Source organism: Ursus arctos, unplaced genomic scaffold (assembly GCF_023065955.2).
Source record: "Ursus arctos isolate Adak ecotype North America unplaced genomic scaffold, UrsArc2.0 scaffold_27, whole genome shotgun sequence".
Taxonomy (NCBI): domain Eukaryota; kingdom Metazoa; phylum Chordata; class Mammalia; order Carnivora; family Ursidae; genus Ursus; species Ursus arctos.
Window position 1 is genome coordinate 27,425,488 of NW_026622952.1, and position 6,000 is coordinate 27,431,487.

Below are 6,000 nucleotides of genomic sequence, written 5' to 3' on the forward strand. Positions count from 1 at the left end.
CACAAGCAGGGGGAGTGGGAGAGGAAGAAGCAGGCTCATAGCGGAGGAGCCTGATGTGGGGCTCGATCCCACAACGCCGGGATCACGCCCTGAGCCGAAGGCAGACGCTTAACCGCTGTGCCACCCACGCGCCCCATGGTCCACAAATCTCTGAGAGCACACTTTGCTCCACTTACTGTACTCCATGCTTACCATAGATGACTATGTCCGCCGCCCTCTGGAAAGCCTGCTGATGGAGGAGGAGACAGGAGCAGGTCAAGGAAGATTGCTTCTATGAAGTTGAGGTGTGGCTGGGGGCGGTGGAGGAGTCATGGGGGTGGGGGTGCTCAGTGTGGGGAAAGTGACCTGGGAGAAGGCACTCAATTCATCTACAAGTGTCTATTCAAGGTGGGGGAACACATCACATTTCTTTGTGTGCTTTAAAATAACCCAATTCTGGGGCACCTGGGTGGCTCAGTTGTTAAGTGTCTGCCTTAGGCCCAGGGGGTGATCCCAGGGTCCTGGGATCGAGCCCCGCATCGGGCTCCCTGCTCTGCTGGGAGCCTGCTTCTTCCTCTCCCACTCCCCCTACTTGTGTTCCCTCTCTCACTGGCTGTCTCTTTCTATGCCAAATAAATAAATAAAATCTTTAAAATAAATAAATAAATAAATAAATAAATAAATAAAAATAAAATAACCCAATTCTGACAACATCCAAGAATTTGGAAACACTGAAGCTAGTTGCAGTCCTTCCAAGTTGGGGTCTCTCATAGCAGCAAGCGGGGGCACTCACTGGTCACAGGCTGTGCTGGGTGCCTCCAGGCCTCACTGGGGATCTGGGATGATGGCCTGCACAGGAACCCCCCTGCTCCTTGAAGTGCACTGCACAGCCATCTCCCTGACCTCCCCAAGTGCTGCACAGAACAGGGTGAGCATCGCCAATCCTCTTGGCGGGAGCGTGACATCGGCCCCTCAAGGCTCAGAGAATGGTCTCTCCTCCTGTTCCACCCTCTCTGGAACACTTCTGTGTAATGCAATCTCTGCGCAGCACGCGAAGACTGATTCAGTTTTCCTCGCAGCAACAATACCAAAGTAAGGAAAACCAAACCAGATCAGCAAAACAAAACCCTATCACCGTGATGTAGTATCTAGCGTCTTCAGTGTCTGGGTCATGCAGGCTCGTGCGGGCACCCAGAGAGATGCTGTGAATACCAACCTGAAGTCTCCGGTTGTCAGGAGCTCACAATTCAGTGCAGACACAGGATGGCAAATACACAGTGAGAAAACAGGGCGATGAGGAGCACACGGAGGTGCAAAATGAGAAGGGCACCCAGGGGCAGAAGCAACCCCCTCTGACCGAGACACCTCCAGGAAGGCACTGGGAGGTCACAGCTTGAGAAGCCAACAGGCAGTAGCAGGGAGGCAGGATGCAGGGTCGGACCATCTTTTTGTTTTCTTATTTGTTTGCCCTTAGTTCAGGTCTCCTTATAGTTAAGTAGGGATTGGCATAGAGTTTTGGGATTGTAAACTAAGTTGGTGGCCAGAAGCACACGGTAAGTGTGAGACATCAGAAGGGGGAGGCTACCATGAAGACAGCGGAGCCACTCACAGGCGTCTCATCCACCAACTTCTGAAGCTCTGAACTTGACAAACAACACACACCTTCGAGCAGGATTCATCCCGGTAGGAGCCGGTTTGCAACCCCACAGCTCCTTGTATCTTTCCTGCATGTTTTGGGCAGTGAACCAATCTGCATGTAAAAGGTCAGGCTACCTAGAACTCTGCTTATAGATATATTTACGTTAATATGTATGGCTCGGCACATTCCGCTCCTAGATATTTATCAAAGACAAATCCAAACACGTTCACAAAAAGCAGAGTATTAGCGCTGTTCTCCTAGCGGTAGTGGTCAGTGGAACAGCCTAGAGATCTATCCATAAAGCCACGTAGTAACAAACTGTGGTGTGTTCACGTGATGGAGTACTACTCCCCCATATAAAAAACTATAAAACTGCTAATGTAACAACACGGATGATTATTACGAACATTATCTTAGTGAAAAGAATGCAGACACGAGAGGCGCCTGGGTGGCTCAGCCATTAAGCATCTGCCTTCGGCTCAGGTCGTGATCCTGGGGTCCTGGAATTGAGCCCCACATTGGGCTCTCTGCTCGTCGGGAAGCCTGCTTCTCCCTCTCACACTCCCCTTGCTTGTGTTCCCTCTCTTGCTGTCTCTCTCTGTCAAATAAATAAATAAAATCTTTTTAAAAATATAAATAAATAAATAAATAAAAGAATGCAGACACAAAAAAGTATGTACTGTAGGATTCATAGGATTCATTCCTATGAAATTCTAGAATAGGCAAAACTAACATGGTGATGGAAATGCCCTCAGTGGCGGCTTCTGGTGGCAAAGGGAAGGGACAGAGGCAACTTTCTGGGACTGTGGAGATGTTCGTTGGTGGGCAAGAATGTGAACATGTTAGGGGCACCCGGGTGGCTCAGTAGTTAAGTGTCCGACTCTTGCTCTCAGCTCAGGTCATGATCTCAGGGTCGAGCTCTATGCTGAGCATGGAGCCTGCTTAAAATTCTCTCCGCCTGCCACTCTCTAAAAAAAGAAAAGAATTATAGTTATTGTTTAAATTGCATTTTTTTAAAAAAGAACGTGAACGCATTAAATCTGAATTCTCGTTTCACTTGGTTATACCTCAATAGGCCAGTATGTATTTTTTACTTCGGGAGGAACATTTTTATCTCTGACATTCTTAGATCTTATGCAACATATTGAATTAAAAAAAAAATCAAACCAACAAGTATGTTGAGTGCTTACCCCACACCCAGAATCATATGAAGAGTTGTAGGAAATGAAGAAAATGTAGAAACATTCCTTGACCTCTAGGGGCCTGTGCTCTGTGATTGAGGACACAGGAAATATACTTGAGAACTGTTAAAGAGCAATCTAAGATTTAAATAACAACTCAAAAGATCATAAGAGAGGGCCAAAACCTCTGCATCAATGGGTAGTAACGTTTATAGAGAGTCCTAAGTACAAAGAAATCTTTGTAACGGAGGAGAGTCCAAAGAAGATACTAAAATTCACTTTGGCAAGTGGGAGATAAAAAGCATAGTTTCATAAGTGAGTATGGAATCCAACAGGGTGACATTTTTTGTAACGTCTCTTAGAGACGTACTCATGGAACGCCTGGGTTGCTCAGTTGGTTAAGCATCTGCCTTCGGCTCAGGTCATGATCCCAGGGCCCTGGAATTGACTCCCGGCATAGGGCTCCTTGCTCAGCGGGGAACCTGCTTCTCTCTCTGCCTGCTGCTCCCCCTGCTTGTGCTCTCTGATAAATAAATAAATAAAATCTTAAAAAAAAAAAAAAAAAAGACGTACTCACTTTCCTCTAATGGTAAATCCTAGGGAGCAGGTAACCCACCCGAGAAATGAGCATGATAGATCTCTAAGTACGGTCCACATGACCCTGTTCCTCAAGACTTGGATCAGCTCCCACGTCCCTATGTAGCAACAACACTGATAATGACAATATTAGTGGGTAACCTTTACTTAGCACTCACCACACACCAGGCTCTGTGCCAAATGCTCTGCTTGACTTACGCTCAAAATAACCTGCAAGTTCCATCCTATTATCACATCTTGAAGGTGAGGGCCCTGAGGTTTCCAGGAAGCTAAGCACCTTGCTGGGACCCTATAGGTTGGTGGAAGTGGATCCAGGGTTGACTTCTGGCTCATGTGGTCTAGTAACTGCTCATCCCCCATCCCTGGGAAGCGCCTTCCCCTAGGTCTCTGGGCATTTGTTCTCCTTCCCATTCACTAGACAACCATGGTATCTTGTAACTCCTCAGTTATTAAAACCCAAGCCAGCCCTGCCTCTGACTTTTAAAAAAAAATCTCAGTTCTCCATCAAAACTGTTAGCCCTCTGAAGACAAGGTCTCAAGTCTTCTGCGTTGTTGGAGCCCTGCAAGTCTAACTCTCGTGGAGAGGGGAGAGAGAAGTGCAGCAGACTGCTACCAGTTACAGCTAGAACTACTCGATCTGCACAACGCAACCATTGCTGAAACCTTGGAATGGGTCCAGCCTTCAGAGTCACTTCACATAGGGTGCTGACGTTAGCAAGTCACCTGGGATGATCTCCATGGTCGCATGTGCTGGTTTTGTTGCTATATTGCATTCTGTGAGATCTGAACAATGAAGTCAACTAACAATAGATCGTTAGGATAGAGAGACACCTTGGCCAGGGAGCCTAACCCCTCCATGTAGATAAGGTCCCGTCTTCATTTCAAGCTACCAGTGTGAAGTAGTGTGAGGTCATTGAATAATGAGGAGGTGGGAAGAGATGCACTTGATCAAGCCTAACGAGCCAGTATGAGCCGCTCCAGCACACCTCTGGGTCTAGGCCTGCTGAAAACTGAGAGCTGCGGATGTTTCCCACTTCTTAATGAGACCTCATTCTAACACATTTTGGTAAGAGTGTTTACAAGTGCCAGGGGTGCCTGGGTGGCACAGCGGTTAAGCGTCTCAGGGTGTGATCCCGGTGCTCTGGGATTGAGCCCCATGTCAGGCTCCTCCGCTGGGAGCCTGCTTCTTCCTCTCCCACTCCCCCTGCTTGTGTTCCCTCTCTCGCTGGCTGTCTCTATCTCTGCCGAATAAATTTTAAAAAATCTTTAAAAAAAAAAAAAGAGTGTTTACAAGTGCCAGATTGTCCAGTCATGAGACTTCCAAGTTTCTGGTGAGGATTGCTAGCTGTACAAATGAGGACAACCTGCCACAGATGCCCTGTCACCAGGGCTACAATAAAAACCTAGTAAATTGAAGACTGCAAACCTACAGGTTAAACAGCATGGGTTTTTCCAGATAATTCTATCAGAAGTTTACTGCTTTTTTGAGTGAATTGAAAAACAAAACTAGTATTTTTAATGCATCTGGGTTTTACTAAGTCATTATGGTAATGTTACATAATTTTAGAAAATTAATTCTAGTTTGGTTATAAGCAATAAGATGATGAAGTACATTAATCATTCTACCAGTGATGTCCAGGAGAAAATGAAGTTAGAGCAAATCCAATTCACCTAGACAAGAAAGTGGAATTGAATGGACGAAAATGTTTCACAAGTCATTTCTGTCTTTTGGGAAGAAGCATCTAGCACACACGGAAAGTATAACACAACTTTAGCCTCTATGTTCTCACAAAAACCTCAGCTTCATCTGAAGTGCTGACGATGGTAAGATAGGATGGAGAAAGAACTCATGCCATGAGGGGGTCTGTGTCTTTAGGACCAAGTTGATGAAAGCCAACCATGGCCTGGACAATAGGTCTGTATAAGGCACAAACTTTATTTGTGTATACACCAGGACACATGCTCACAGGAACAACCAGGTACAGTACAGTCTGGCTAACTGTAAACAAGAGAGGCCCCTCCTGGCTTGGTGACAGCCTTCCCTTTTCTCTATCTGCTGACCCACAGAGCCCATATTCTAGGTGTCCTAACCCCCCCACCACCACCAAGGATAGGTGAAGTAAAATACAGCAAAAAATACCAACAATTTTTCCTCAATATTTCTACAAACGCACTTTACTTTTACTCCCACACGAAACCTGGGGCAATGTAAGTGGCACAAGCCATTGGTGGCTGTAGTATCACAAAGCCTAAAATGTTAGGATTAAGTATAACTTTCAACTGCTTATAACTTTGCTCTTGAAAACATTCTTCCTAGAAGAACATCTCTACTACATCTGAATGGACCAAAGTAAAGCAAGGCGAATGCCAAAGCTAGGAACATGTTTAGGCAGGGAATCCAGTCCTGGGTACGTATTGTATAGAGAGCATGGAAAAAACCTTGAGACATAACCAAACTGGGGAGGGGAACTTGGAAAATTGACTTACCCAAGATTGGAGAAGCTAACTAGGCATAGCTCAGTTAAGCAAGCAAGAAGGGAATGTGATGATTAATTGCATCTCTGAAGAGTATTTATACCCCACTGATGGAGAGATTTATGTAGA